The sequence below is a fragment of the Mirounga leonina genome, unplaced genomic scaffold (genome assembly GCF_011800145.1).
Source record: "Mirounga leonina isolate KUSES-001 unplaced genomic scaffold, KU_Mleo_1.0 Mir_91, whole genome shotgun sequence".
NCBI classification, from domain to species: Eukaryota; Metazoa; Chordata; class Mammalia; order Carnivora; family Phocidae; genus Mirounga; species Mirounga leonina.
In genome coordinates this window covers 2,601,821-2,618,616 of record NW_023270839.1, presented here as the reverse complement: position 1 = coordinate 2,618,616, position 16,796 = coordinate 2,601,821, and the positions used below count along the sequence as shown (strand labels likewise).

Below are 16,796 nucleotides of genomic sequence, written 5' to 3'. Positions count from 1 at the left end.
ACATAGGGGGCCTAGCCCGGTTAAAGAGCTATAACCAAGAGATAATTTTTTATCTGAATGACTCATCTGTATGGCAGGACAAACATCTAATTGCCAAACATCTGCTCTTTTTATCCTGTGAATCACCCTCCTCCCCTTGGAAGTCCCTGGCCTCTATCTCATTCCTCTGGTGGAGATGGCATATAAGCCTCAACTGCCTGACTTATCCCCACATCTCATATTTTTATGGGATCTCCATATGCATGTAATTAAATTTGTTTTTCTCCCATTCATCTGTTTTATGTTAATTTGATTATTAGACCAGCCAATAAAATCCAGAACGGTAGAAGGAAAAATTTTTCCTCCCCAACAACAACAGTCCACATTGCAAAGGCTATAAAGATTGGCAGCACAGGGACACCTGGCTGGCTCAGTCAGTAGAGCATGCAACACTTGGTCTCAGGGTTGTAGTTTTGAGCCTATGTTGAGTGCAGAGATTACTTAAAAATAAAATCTTTAAAAATTAAAAAAGGTTTGCAGTACAGTAAGAAGGTGTCCCTATTCCTTCACATTGCATAGAAATTACGTGAATTATGTGCCATGTTCTGCTCTGTTGGTCAAATACTAAGAAGCAATGCTTCCAACTGGAGTATCTGCAGAGTTGCAGTCTGCCAAAAGGAACAATTCAGCAGCAAAATCTTTGAAATTGTCGAAGTGGGACTCCAGTTGTATTTAAGGATATTCATTTTATTTTTTTTTAAGATTTTATTTATTTATTTGACACATAGAGACACAGAGAGAGAGAGGGAACACAAGCAGGGGGAACTGGAGAGGGAGAAGCAGGCTTCCCGCGGAGCAGGGAGCCCAATGTGGGGCTCAGTCCCAGGATCCCGGGATCATGACCTGAGCTGAAGGCAGACGCTTAATGACTGAGCCACCCAAGCGCCCCTCCTCTATTTATTTATTTATTTATTTATTTGTCTTTAAGGATATTCAGACAGGCAAGTCCTTGACTACTAATATTGCAGTGATAGATTCTGGTGTGAAAAGTAACTTTTGGTGGCTTAAATAGATAATTGGATGAAAATGTGATATCCAGAAAAACCACACCACCTTCATGCACGCAATCTCGTGGACCAAACACAGTTAATCTCCATTGACAAATGTTATCTCCTTTGGGCCCAGCATGGTGGTAGGGAGGAGGAACATGGATGACTTCAGTTAGCTCCTTCTGAAGTCTTTTCACATTAGCAGATAATTCAGTAGTGATTTTTCTAGAGAGTTTGGTGCTTTTTGTTTTTGTTTTGTTTTGTTTTTTGTTTTTTCCTGGGTGACAGAAGATTTTCTTTATTCTTTTTTTCAGGCTCTGGAGCAGCGAGGTCTCTTTGATCTGCCTCTGAACTACCACTGCTGGTGCTGGGGCTATCAACATTGAATCTTTGCCTATCATCAGACATGCTAGTCAAGTTACTTCTTGGAAAATTCGACTACTCATCTGGCCTATTCATACAGTCCTACAGTGTGGGAGGAAGAGAGTGGGGAAAAACCCTTCCTTAAGGAAATGCAGGCAGCTGGGAGTGGGGGTTGAGAGAGAAGGGAAAAAAAGAAGCCAAGGAGATTTGGGCTGCGGAGTGTGTAAAATTAAAAGTAGGGGGGATTGTGCCCCTTAGGAATTTTTTTAAGGATAATTATTTTTTTAAGGGCATGGCCATTGATATTTGCAGGCAGGTTGGTTCAGGTCAAGAAGCAGGGGTTTGTGGAGAGAAGTTTTATGTATGATTCAGGAGTGATAGATACACAATATTCTGCCTTTGTCAAAACCCATAGGACTTTTTATAGCACTAGAATGAATTTTAATGTATGCAAATAAAAAAAATCTTTTAGAAGGTTGGGAGATCTCAGAATGGAATGCATACTGTCACAAAACAATCTAACTGTATGACATTAACAAAACAACCTCATTGCAGGGATGGGTGGTAAATGTTCTGGCCTTTGTAAGTTTGGAAATCAGTGGAGTCTGTAAGACCAAAAGCAAAGGAATTGCACATAAACAATTATAACTTCAGTTAATATTTGTTTTCCATAAAGGTATGGGCTAACAAATCTGAAGCCACTATGCATATATACTAAAATTGAACAGTTAGGTAGATGGATGGCAGATGGTAGAAGCCAAGTTTCTCACTGTTGGAGCTGGAGAATACAGGCAAATGAGAAAAGGCTAGTATGATCTATTTGGTAATAAAATAGAATAGGAGACATCAGCATACATTCATTTTAGCTTAATATAGAGACAGAAGGATACATATAGAATATTTATAGATATGTGTATATACAAAATTAATATAAACCCATATATTTCCTTAATCTGTTAGATGAGAGGGCCTAGAAGCAAGAACACCTATTAGCAACAAGCACACTTAGCACACTTAACATGTAGATCTTGGTTTCTAGAGCCACTCTCTGATTAAAGGAACCAGGGCTCCTTGGAGAAAAAGCTGATTCTAGGACTGGGAAGGGAATATACAAGATGAGCCTGGAGAAGCTTATAGTGTCATAAAGTAAGGAAGTACTCACCACACACACACACAGTGATGGCAGTATGTCAAAGGATACAGAAGCCAACTGAAATAGCTCCTGATGGCCAAAGCTGAAATGACTTGAGCATCAAAATACATAGTAGTGAATTATAATCCAAAGTATAAGATAAATATCCATGAATCAATCCTGATATAAATTGTCGAGTAAATAAACAAATGGGGGTGAATAGACAAATCTGTGTAGTAGAATTCCAAATGATTTATGTAGAGACTCTCCCCTCAAGGAGATGGAGTATAACTCCTTATATCTTAAGTGTAGTCTACACACAGTGACTTCCTTCCAAAAGGTACAGAATGAAAAGGTGGGGAAAAAGAGTAATTCCACAGTGGAGAAACCTGACCAATATTGCCTGAGCCAAGTGATCAAGGTTAACATAAACAGTGACAAGTCATATCAATAGTATGTATTCGTGATATATGATAAGAATGTCACTGCAGCCTTGGGATCTTCCTCTCTAAAACACATAACCCCACACTAGAGGGACATTGAATAAAATAACTTACCAGCATTCCTCCCATCTGGCAGGATCATCAAACACAAGGAAAGGTGAGTAACTGTCACAACCAAGAGGAACTAACCTCAGGAGACCCGACAGCTATTGTGATGTCTTGGGTGGAACTGTGGAATAGAAAAGAGCCTTTAGCAAACAATAAGGAAATATGAATAAAACATGGACTTTAGTTAATAATAATGGATCAGTATTTGTTCATGAATTGCGACATATGTACCATACTAATACCATAATAATAGGAGAAACAATATGTAGTATATGGTAGTTCTCTGTACTACTTCTGAAACTTTTCAGTAAATCTAAAACTATTCTAAAATAAAAGGTTATATAGACAAATCTTTACTAAACACTCTATTGGATCCCATTCCTGCATTCTACCAAGCCAGACTATCTTTCATTCATTATTTCCAGTGAACCTGAGGTCTGCAAGTCTGGCTCAGTCAGATCAACTCTCACCAAGGGTAGAGGGAATGTGAAAGCAGCTTAAGCTGACAGAGTCCATCAGGTTTCTTTTAAAAAATTTCTGGTGCTATATATCTATCCTGTCTCTTCTGTTCTTCTCCCTCGGTTGCTTTATAACTTCTCATTGTTTATAACTTTCTTGTCATGGATTGTTTACCATTATCTGCATCTATAGCCCTGATAGTGACTACTTGCAGACTTTGTTTTTGTTTTTTGGGTTTTCTTTTTTCCTTCAAAATTTTATTTAAATTCTAGTTAGTTAACATATAGTGTAATATTGGTTTTAGAAGTAGAATTTAGTGATTCATCACTTACATTAACACCCAGTGCTCATCACACCAAGTGCCCTCCCTAATGCCCATCACCCATTTAGCCCACACCCCATTCCCCTCCCCCCCAGCAACACTTAGTTTGTTCTCTATAGTTAAGAGTCTCTTATGGTTTGCTTCCCTCTCTTTTTTTCCCCTCCCCTATGTTCATCTGTTTTGTTTCTTAAATTCCACATATGAGTGAAATATTATGGTATTTATCTTTCTCTGACTTATTTCACTTAGCATAATACACTCTAGCTCCATCCACATTGTTGCAACTGGCAAGATTTCATTCTTTTTGATGGCTGAGTAATACTCCATTGTATATGTTTACCACCTTTTCTTTATCCATTCATCAGTCGATGGACATTTATGCTCTTTCCACAATTTGGCTATCGCTGATAATGCTTACTTGCAGACTCTGAATGTGCTACATGCTTAAGTCTTTCTAATTAAGTAGGTGTGTATGTGTTTGTGTGTGTGTGTGTGTGTGTGTGTATTGGTAATGTTTTATTTATTTAAAGTAAGTCTCTTTCCTACCTCTCTCCATAGCATCCCGTTCAACCAATTTTGAATATTTTGTTTTGATTTTTATTATTTTACCTTCACCAGACTTTGATCACACTATATCTTTATACAATAATTTATTAAATACTTGATAAGGAATTTTATGTAAGTACCCTGTCTCTCAATTTTTATCTCCCATGCTATATTTTTTTAGTTTTATTATATTGTTATCATAGTATTTGCTACATTAACTGCTATGCTATTCACCACATACTTGTAAATGACATACTTAAACCAATTTTTGAAAAAACTTTAAATTTACAGAAATGTTATAAGAATAGTACAGAAAATGTCTAGATATTTTTATATTTACCAATTTTAAAAAAATCTTAATATTTTACCACATTTTCTGTATCACCTCATGCATACTTTCTCTCTCTCATATATATGTATGATTTATTTTTCTAACTCATTTGAGAGTTGGTTATATATATGAAGACTTTTCCTCCTTTAAAACTTGTGTAATTAGTGTTTGTTTCTTAGAAAAAAATTTCTCTTATGTAATCCAAGTATAGTTATCAAATTTAAGAAACTTAACTCTGATAGACTGTTTTTATGCCTTTTAAAAAATGCTCCCAATAATGTCTTTTACAGTATTTTATTTAAAGTTTATTTTTTTAGTAATCTCTACATGCAACATAGGGCTTGAACTCATAACCCCCAGAACAAGAGTCACATGGTCTTCCAAATGAGCCAGCCAGGCACCCCTTTTATAATATTTCCTAACACTGGTAGATTATACACTCTAGGATCATGTATTATATTTAATTTCTATGTCTTTTTCATTTGTTTACTTTAAGTTGGAAACTTCCTCAGACATTGAAAATATATTTTTTAATATATTTTTAAATATTTTATTTTTACGTAATCTCTACACCCAATGTGGGGTTCAAACTCAAAACCCTAAGATCAAGAGTCACATGCTCTACTGACTCAGCCAGCCAGGCACCCCCAGACTTTTTAAAAATCTTTCATAACATTGACCTATTTTAAGGCCATTTATTCTATAGAATGTTCCTCAATTTAGAGTTGTCTGATTTTTCTTTATGATTAGACTTAGGTTGTGCCCACCTGGCTGGAATACAACAAAAGAGAGATCCTTTTCATGATATCATATTCATGGGTCCATATTGTTGATATTAATTTTGATCACCTGGTTCTCCACTGCATGATTACTATTCTCTTCTTGCACCCAATAAGCAATTCTGCAGGGAGGCATTTAAGAACCATGTAAATATCTTGCCGTTTATCATAATTTTACCTTTACATTTAGCATCCATTGGCGATTCTTATTTGAACCACTCTTAACTATGAGGGTTGCAAAACAACAATTTTCCAGTTCTGTCATTCTGTCTGTATTTGTGGTGTCATCTTACTGTAATGGAGATAACGTTCTTCCTATCTGCCTGTCTATATGTATGTATGTATGTATGTATGTACGTATCTGTCGTCTATCTTCTATCATCATTTCTCTTCATCTCTCCACCTATCATCTATTTATCAATCTATCATCTATCTATTTATCATCTTTCATCAGTATGGACTTATGGATTCTATTTTAATCATTGGGTTGTACTCCATTACTGCCTTATTTATTTTGAGTCTCAAATTGTTCCAGATTTGACCAACAGGAGACTCTGTGCTCTGGCTTCTCTATCTTGGCATTTGTCCTCATCCTTTTTTTGGATACTATCCCCTTACACGATAAGATGTTTTAGACTCATTTTGTACTTTTGTTGACTCACTTTTGATCCTTTTGTGGCAGTAGATATGCTCATTATTGGTGATTATTGCCTCCAGACCCTTTCAACAGAGCTATGATATGTATGTATATACGAAATTAAGAGTGCGTACTGATGCCTTCAATTGCAGACCAAACCTATAGGGTTTTTTATATTTGTATCTCCCTTCTTCCACAGGGAAAACCCTAACTCACAACAATATCAACTCATTTGTTCGATTATCTGTACATAGAATAACAAATGTACTAAGAAGAGTTCAAAATTTCTTAGTTCTTTCTCTTCCCTAGATTGACAGTATATAACCAGAGCGTTGTGTTCAAAACTTACTTGTATTATTATATTTTCCTTCTTCAGTGCATTTATGTCCTTTATTTGAAATACTGTTGGGTTCTTCCTTCCTTCCTTCCTTCCTTTCTTATTTTTATTTTTTATTTTTTATTTTTTTGGTTTGCATTGGTTTTGGGTGTTTACCCCCATTCTTGTTAAGTGTTGATTTAGTTTAAGTTTTTGATTATGAATACTTCCAAATAGAAACTATTAAAAGTACACTCAGAACAGTCTCACTCCATCCCTTATTCCTTCCATGTGATTCTTTCCACTCTGTATATATAGATAACCAATTTTATCATTCTGTTTTATATTTCATGTTTTTATTTTAAAAAAACAGATTTTATATGTTTTCTTTATACTATACTTACCCTGTTCAAACTGCTGTGTGGTTTCTCTCTCCTGTTTAGATTCTGACTGACACACTTTCATCACAGTATATCTTCAAATAATAGTATACCATTTCCCTTCTACCAATTTTGTGCTATTTTTGCCATACATTTTATTTCTACCTAAAATTTTAAACGAATTTTTAATATTTGTCTTAATCACTTAATTTTCTTCTACAGAAGTTAAAATATTTTATGTCTAATTCATTGTTCATCTAGTGAATTTATCTTTTCACATATTGTATTTATTTCTTTAGAGTTTTATATTTTTGTTATGTACTTCATGTTTTACCTCATTATGTTCATGTTACTCTTTAAATTCTTTTTTTTTTTTTAAAGATTTTATTTATTTATTTGAGACAGAGAGAATGAGAGAGAGCACATGAGAGGGGGGAGGGCCAGAGGGAGAAGCAGACTCCCTGACGAGCAGGGAGCCCGATGCGGGACTCGATCCAGGGACTCCAGGATCATGACCTGAGCCGAAGGCGGTCGCTTAACCAACTGAGCCACCCAGGCGCCCCTACTCTTTAAATTCTTGAACATATTCTTTTATACCTATTTGAAAGTTAGTTTATTCTAATTTTTTCATCTTTGTCACTTGTGGTCTTTTTGTGCTGACTGATTTTTCTTTTAGCTACAGATTTCATTTTCTTGCTTTCTCACATATGTAACAATATTTTATTGAATGCTCTACATTATAAACTTCATGCTGCTGACTGTTGTATTTTTTAAATTTTACTTCCAATTTTTGTTATTATGTAATTTTGTTCTCCCAGGCAGTTAAGTTCCCAACAGTTCAGTTTTATCCTATCAGGACTTTTTTTTTTTTTTTTTAAGATTTTATTTATTTATTTGACAGAGAGAGAGAGAGAGTGTGAGAGAGGGAACACAAGCAGAGGGAGTGGGAGAAGGAGAAGCAGGCTTCCTGCCGAGCAGGGAGCCCGACGCGGTGCTCGATCCCAGGACCCTGGGATCATGACTTGAGCCGAAGGCAGACGCTTAATGACTGAGCCACCCAGGCGCCCCTATCCTATCAGGACTTTCTTTGAAGCTGTGGTAGAGTAGTTTGGGACAGTCTTTACATTAGACCTAGTCTAGCTCTCTTGGTGTCTCTATTGAATGCTCTAGGTGTTCAGTGAATGAGGAATCTACACTCTGACTTTTGGGAACTTGAACTTTTCACACCCCTTTGTAATTTCTGGGAATTGTTTGACACACAATTCCTGTTGTCTTTGCCTCAAACTACACCTGTATGACTGAACTCTGCTTGGGATCTACCTCCTCACAGTATGGTCCAGAAAGTTCTTCCAGGCAGAAATCTAGTTTGATTATAAAGCTCACTTAATTTTTTCTCTTAGTGGTGAGAGTCATATGATGCCTGTTGTACAATGTCTAAAAGCACTTTATTTGTATTTTCCCATTTTCCTAGTTGGTAATGGTAGGTGGTAAGTCCTGTACTGTTTTCTCCATCATGGTAGAAGCATAAACCTCTATAGTCATCTGAATTCTGTCTTGAAACAGTGGCAGTTTTTTTCTTCTAATTCTCTCCCAAATACCATCAGCTTACAATTTATTTCCTTCTATTCTTTTGCCATCTCTTCTTTGAGTTCTGTATTTCTGTCTTCCTTCAGAGTGGAGTTTGTTTTATTATGTTTTTAAAATTTTTGCCAAAATGTTTTGCTACAATTGTATTTTCTCTGTAGTATTTTTTTTTTTCCTGCTGAGTATTCTCTTTGTTGTCTATGTTGTACTTTTTTCTCCTTTTAATGTCTGTGCTATTTATTTTTTATTATTCATCACTGACTGATTTTGTATTTCCTCAACTAGCTATTTGCAGGAGATTTCTAGGCTGGGGAACAGTCAGCATAGATTTGTAAATTTGCTAGGTTTTCACAACACAAAGTATCTTCTACTCAAATGCCAGAGAAAGACATTTTCAGAACATGTGCAGTGTTTGTTATTCTTTGTATCTTCCTGCCTCCTCTGTTCTTGGCACCAGACTGGGTCAGTAATGTTATTGCTGACACAGTCCAGCTCACCTCAGTACACGTACTCACAACAGAAATAGGAGTATAGTTTTTGCATTTCAGTGCATAGCTCTTTCCTTCAGGGTTTGTATTTTTTGGTGGAACTTTTTGAGATTTGATGTTACAAGGTGATCTTCCTACTAAGATTCCATAACTTCTTAAAAATTTTTAAATTTTTTAAAAAGATTTTATTTTATTTATTTTAGAGAGAGAGCAGGGGGGAAAGGAGAAGGAGAGGGAGAGAGAGAATCTTCAGCAGTCTCCTTGCTAAGGGCATAACTCCACGTTAGGCTCGATCTCATCACCCTGAGATCATGACTTGAACCAAAGTCAAAAGCCAGACATTTAAGCTATTGGGCCACACATGTGCCTCATCCGTAACTTTTTATTTTTATTTTATCTCACATGGCTTTGAGATCTTGCTCATCAATTTGGAAACTCTAGATTATAAGTGTCTTCCAATTTAGCAATTGTGACAGTTTTTTAAAATTTTTTTAATTGAGTTTCAATTATTTTTAAGGGAAGAAATAGAGAATCCTGATTCATACAGCTATATTAATACCAGAGGTAAGAATCAATTTGTTGATTGTTTAATGCCTTTTAAATGTCATGCGTTAATGCCTTTATGTAGTTGCAATTTATAAAATGGAACATACATCTTGAATGTACTGTAGATGCTGGATGATCAGTGGTATGAGACTAAAATTATGGGATCAAAGACCCCAGATGGAGGTTGGTAATATAGTGCATAATGAGGATGAATACACTGTCAAAAATGAAGGAGAATGTCAAGAATGGTATTGAAGAAGGAACAGAAATGTCAGAGTTGAATGACTACTTACAAACTGAGAAACATGCAGAAGGCAGTTATCCACATGGGATAATTAATCCAGGCCAGGTGAAGGGAAGAGATACTATGTCAACGACAAAAGAACCTGGAACTCAGAGAAAGCCTATGATCTTTTTCCACCATAGTAAGAACCAACAGCACCTTAGTCAGTGTGGTGCCAACACAGGTGTGCATTTATATATGGCTAATACTCCTTGGCAAGAGTGCTATGCTAAGCATACTGGGAGTTTCAAAGAGTTTGTCTGTGTTTGTGTCCATGATAGAGAAAGGTTTTAAAAAGTATCTTTTTATTTCTCTTTCTATGTTATTCTGTTCCATGGTACCAATAAGCTTTATACTTCTAGGTTATGGATATAAGTTAACTGCCTTTATGGCATAATTTCCAGACTACAGTCATACCAGATCTTTACTTTTGTGAAATTGCTCAGGAAGATTATTTGAAGTTTATGGCAAGAATAACTTAAGTGGGGGGAGGGACGGAGCAAGATGGCAGAGGAGTAGGAGACCTGGATTTCGTCTGGTCTCAGGAATTCAGCTGGATGGGGATCAAACCATTCTGAACAACTACAAACTCAACAGGAGATCGAAGAAAAGAATAGCAACAACTATCTCATCAGAAAAGCGACCACTTTCTGGAAGGTAGGACATGCGGAGAAGTGAATCTGAGGCGATATTCGATACTCGGGAGGATAGACGGCGGGGGAGGGGCCTCCCTCGGCCGCTTCTGGCAAGTGATAGAGCCGCGGAGCACAAAATCGGAACTTTTAGAAGTCGGCTCCACTGAGGGACGTCGCTCCAGTGGCTAAGCGGGGGGTGGAACACTCGCAGGACAGTGTGGTCTCAGGACCCTCGGGGTCACAGAAAGACCCAGGATGCCTGAGTGTGGCAGAGTTCCCAGGTATTGGAGCGGGGAAGCTGGCTGCAGAGGTGGAGCCCAGGCGCAGGCTCTCAGCTCGGGGTGGCCATAAACCGTGATCCGCGGCACAGTCGGGCCCCTGCTCCTCCAGCAGGGACCCAACAAGCGGCAGATCCAGGGAGACTCACCTTCTTCCCCCAGGAGGAGAGGCGCAGGAGTGCAACGCAGGGATCTGCTGGGTTTGGAGACTCACCCGGGGTTGGGTGCCGGAGATAGAGGCGCGCGGTCACAGGCCTGGTGAGCATGGAGTGCGGCCGGAGACGGGGAGACGGGAGTGACTGACGGCTTTTCTCTGGGGTCTCGTTGAGGAGCGGGGCGCCGAGTTCTCGGCTCCTCCGGGGCGGAGATTGGGAGGCCGCCATTTTCACTCTCCGCCTCCAAAGCTGTACGGAAAGCTTGCAGGGAACAAAAGCTCCCGAGACCAAACCCGAGCAGATTACTTAGCCCCGACTAGCAAGGGCAGGGCAATTCCACCTCCGGCAAACACATTTGGGAACCACAGCAACAGACCCCTCCCCCAGAAGATCAGCGAGAACAGCCAGCCAAGACCAAGTTTACCCATCAATGACAACGGCAGAACTCCAGCGCTAGGGGAATACTGCACATAGAATTCATGGCTTTAAAAAAAAAAAAAAAAAAAAAAAAGAATTCATGGCTTTTTTACCATGATTCTTTAGTGTATCAAAGTTAATTTTTTTTAACTGTCTTTTTTTTTTGAATTTTTCTTTTTCCCTTTTTCAACCAACATCTTATCAAACCCCTTTTTTTAAAAAAACATTTTTATTCTTCATTTTTAGAGTCATATTCTATCCCTTCATAGTAGTTACCAGTATTTTTGGCATATATATATAAGTTGTTCTCTCTTTAAAATTTTGAGATACTTTGTTCTAACATATCAAAGTATACCCTAAATCTCTAGTGTATGTTTTTTTTCTACTCCCCTGCCTGATCACATTCTCTCCTTTTTCTTTTTTTTTTTAAATCCTCTTCTTTCTTTTTTCAAACAACTTCTTATCAATTCCTTTTATAAAATGTTTTATAATTTCCATCTTTACAGTCATATTCCATCCCTTCATCATATTGACCCTTATTTTTGTACATATGTAAGTTTTTCTTTCTTTAAAATTTTGGGAGGCACTTTCTTCTAACAGACCAAAATACACCCCAAATCCAGGGTTTGGCACTGATCTATATACCAGCCTGATCATATTTGATCACATTCTGGCTTTTTGTTGTTGTTGTTGTTTTGTTTTGTTTGTTTTTGTTTTTATCTTTATCTTTTTCTTTTTTTCTTTTTTTCTTTTTTCTTTTCCTTTTTTCTCTCTTTCCCTTTCTTTTCCCCCTGCTTCAGGACTTTTCTGGTTTCTTTAGAGTATATTTTCTGGGGATGTTGTTACCCTGTTAGCATTTTGTTCTCTTATTAATCTATTCTCCTCTGGACAAAATAACAAGACAGAAAAAATCACAACAAAAAGAACAAGAGGTAGTACTGACTGCCAGGGACCTACTCAATACGGACATTAGTACGATGTCGGATCTAGAGTTCAGAATCATCACTTTAAAGATACTAGCTGGGCTTGAAAAAAGCATGGAGGTTATTAGAGAAACCCTTTCTGGAGAAGTAAAAGAACTAAAATCTAACCAAGTCAAAATCAAAAAGGCTATTAATGAGGTGCAATCAAATATGGGGGCGCTAACTACTAGGATAAATGAGGCAGAAGAGAGAATCAGTAATATAGAAGACCAAATGATGGAAAATAAAGAAGCTGAGAAGAAAGAGAGATAAACAACTACTGGATAACAAGGGCAGAATTTGAGAGATAAGCGATACCATAAGACGAAACAACATTAGAATAATTGGGATCCCAGAAGAAGAAGAAAGAGAGAGAGATATAATGGAGCAAATTATAACAGAAAACTTTCCTAATTTGGGGAAGGAAACAGGTATCAAAATCCAGGAAGCACAGAGAACCGCTCTCAAAATCAATAAAAGTAGGTCAACACCCTGACATCGAATAGTAAAACTTACGAGTCTCAGAGACAAAGAGAAAATCCTGAGAGCAGCTAGGGAGAAGAGATATGTAACCTACAATGGTAGAAACATTAGATTGGCTACAGACCTATCCACAGAGACCTGGCAGGCCAGAAAGGACTGGCAGGATATATTCAGAGCACTAAATGAGAAAAATATGCAGCCAAGAATACTATATCCAGCTAGGCTGTCATTGAAAATTGAAAGAGAGATAAAAAGCTTCCAGGACAAACAAAAACTAAAGGAATTTGCAAACACAAAACCAGCCCTACAAGAAATCTTGAAAGGGGTCCTCTAAGCAAAGAAAGAGCCTAAAAACAATGTAGACCAGAAAGGAACACAGACAATATACAGTAGCAGTCACCTTACAGGCAATGCAATGGCACTAAATTCCTATCTTTCAATAGTTACCCTGAATGTAAATGGGCTAAATGCCCCAATCAAAAGACACAGGCTATCAGATTGGATTAAAAAACAAGACCCATCGATATGCTGTCTGCAAGAGACTCATTTTAGACCCAAAGACACCGCCAGATTGAAAGTAAGGGGGTGGAAAACCATTTACCATGCTAATGGACACCAAAAGAAAGCTGGTGTGGCAATCCTTATATCAGACAAATTAGATTTTAAACCAAAGACTGTAATAAGAGATGAGGAAGGACACTATATCCTACTTAAGGGGTCTGTCCAACAAGAAGTTCTAACAAGTGTAAATATCTATGCCCCTAACATGGGAGCAGCCAATTATATAAGGCAATTAATAACAAAAGCAAAGAAACACATCGACAACAATACAATAATAGTGGGGGACTTTAACACCTCCCTCACTGAAATGGAGAGATCATCTAAGCAAAAGATCAACAAGGAAATACATGCTTTAAATGACACACTGGACAAAATGGACTTCACAGACATATTCAGAACATTCCATCCCAAAGCAACAGAATACACATTCTTCTCTAGTGCCCATGGAACATTCTCCAGAATAGATCACATCCTAGGTCACAAATCAGGTCTCAACTGGTACCAAAAGATTGGGATCATTCCCTGCCTATTTTCAGACCACAATGCTTTGAAACTAGAACTCAATCACAAGAGGAAAGTCAGAAAGAACTCAAATACATGGAGGCTAAAGAGCATCCTACTAAAGAATGAATGGGTCAACCAGGAAATTAAAGAAGAATTAAAAAAATTCATGGAAACCAATGAAAATGAAAACACAACTGTTCAAAATCTTTGGGATGCAGCAAAGGCAGTCCCAAGAGGAAAGTATATAGCAATACAAGCCTTACTCAAGAACAAGAAAGGTCTCAAATATACAACCTAACCCTACACGTAAAGCAGCTGAAGAAAGAACAGCAAAGAAAGCCTAAACCCAGCAGGAGAAGAGAAATCATAAAGATCAGAGTAGAAATCAATGAAATAGAAACCAAAAGAACAGTGGAACACATCAATGAAACTAGGAGCTGGTTCTTTGAAAGAATTAACAAGATTGATAAACCCCTGTCCAGACTTATTAAAAAGAAAAGAGAAATGACCCAAATCAACAAAATCATGAATGAAAGAGGAGAGATCACAAATACCAAAGAAATACAAACAATTATAAGAACATATTATGAGCAACTCTATGCCAGCAAATTCGATAACCTGGAGGAAATGGATGCATTCCTAGAGATGTATCGACTATCAAAACTGAACCAGGAAGAAATAGAAAACCTGAACAGACCTATAACCACTAAGGAAATTGAAGCAGTCATCAAAAATCTCCCAACAAAGAAAAGCCCAGGGCCAGATGGCTTCCCAGGGGAATTCTACCAAACATTTCAAGAAGAATTAATACCTATTCTTCTGAAACTGTTCCAAAAAATAGAAATGGAAGGAAAACTTCCAAACTCATTTTATGAGGTCAGCATTACCTTGATCCTCCAAACCAGACAAAGACCCCATCAAAAAGGAGAATTACAGACCAATATCCCTGATGAACATGGATGCAAAAATTCTCACCAAAATACTAGCCAATAGGATCCAACAGTACATTAAAAGGATTATTCACCACGACCAAGTGGGATTTATCCCTGGGCTGCAAGGTTGGTTCAACATCCGCAAATCAATCAACGTGATACAATACATTAACAAAAGAAAGAATAAGAACCATATGATCCTCTCAATAGATGCAGAAAAAGCATTTGACAAAGTACAGCATCCTTTCTTGATCAAAACTCTTCAGAGTATAGGCATAGAGGGTACATACCTCAATATCATAAAAGCCATCTATGAAAAACCTACAGCGAATATCATTCTCAATGGGGAAAATCTGAGAGCTTTCCCCCTAAGGTCAGGAATGCGGCAGGGATGTCCACTATCACCACTGCTATTCAACATAGTATTAGAAGTCCTAGCCACAGCAATCAGACAACAAAAAGAAATCAAAGGCATCCAAATCGGCAAAGAAGTCAAACTCTCACTCTTTCCAGACGATATGATACTTTATGTGGAAAACCGCAAAGACTCCACCCCAAAACTTCTAGAACTCATACAGGAATTAAGTAAAGTGGGAGAATATCAAATCATTCCACAGAAGTCAGTGGCATTTCTATACACCAACAACAAGACAGAAGAAATACAAATTAAGGAGTCGATCCCATTTACAATTGCACCCAAAACCATAAGATACCTAGGAATAAATCTAACCAAAGAGGCAAAGGATCTGTACTCAGAAAACTATAAAATACTCATGAAAGAAATTGAGGAAGACACAAAGAAATGGAAAAACGTTCCATGCTCATGGATTGGAAGAACAAATATTGTGAAAATGTCAATGCTATCTAGAGCCATCTACACATTCAATGCAATCCCCATCAAAATACCATCCACTTTTTTCAAAGAAATGGAACAAATAATCCTAAAATTTGTATGGAACCCGAAAAGACCCCGAATAGCCAGAGGAATGTTGAAAAAGAAAAGCAAAGCTGGTGGCATCACAATTCCGGACTTCCAGCTCTATTACGAAGCTGTCATCATCAAGACAGTATGGTACTGGCACAAAAACAGGCACATAGATCAGTGGAACAGAATAGAGAGCCCAGAAATGGACCCTCAACCCTATGGTCAACTAATCTTCGACAAAGCAGGAAAGAATGTCCAATGGAACAAAGACAGTCTCTTCAACAAATTGGACAGCCACATGCAGAAGAATGAAACTGGACCATTTCCTTACTCCACACACAAAAATAGACTCAAAATGGTTGAAAGACCTCAAAGTGAGACAGGAGTCCATCAAAATCCTAAAGGAGAACACAGGCAGCAACCTCTTTGACCTCAGCCGCAGCAACTTCTTCCTAGACACATCTCCAAAGGCAAGGGAAGCAAGGGCAAAAATGAATTATTGGAACTTCATCAAGATAAAAAGCTTTTGCACAGCAAAAGGAAGTCAACAAAACCAAAAGATAACCGACGAATTGAGAAGATTTTTGCAAATGACATATCAGATAAAGGGCTAGTATCCAAAATCTATAAAGAACTCATCAAACTCAACACCCAAAGAACAAAGAATCCAATCAAGAAATGGGCAGAAGACATGAACAGACATTTTTCCAAAGAATACATCCAAGTGGCCAACAGACACATGAAAAAGTGCTCAACGTTGCTCTGCATCAGGGAAATCCACATCAAAACCTCAATGAGATACCACCTCACACCAGTCAGAATAGCTAATATTAACAAGTCCGGAAATGACAGATGTTGGCGGGATGCAGAGAAAGGGGAACCCTCCTACACTGTTGGTGGGAATGCAAGCTGGTGCAGCCACTCTGGAAAACAGTATGGAGGTTCCTCAAAAAGTTGAAAATAGAGCTACCATACGACCCAGCAATTGCACTACTGGGTATTTAGCTCAAAGATACAAAAGTAGGGATCCAAAAGGGTACGTGCACCCCGATGTTTATAGCAGCAATGTCCACAATAGCCAAACTGTGGAAAGAGCCAAGATGTCCATCGACAGATGAATGGATAAAGAAGAGGTGGTGTGTGTGTGTGTATATATATATATATATATATATATATATATATATATATATATATATACA

General features: G+C 37.7%; 1 pseudogene; it reads right to left on the bottom strand.

Annotated features, from left to right (window-relative positions):
• Positions 1–570: 570 nt before the first annotated feature.
• On the bottom strand, positions 571–1,436 carry LOC118003483 (annotated as a pseudogene).
• Positions 1,437–16,796: the final 15,360 nt, after the last annotated feature.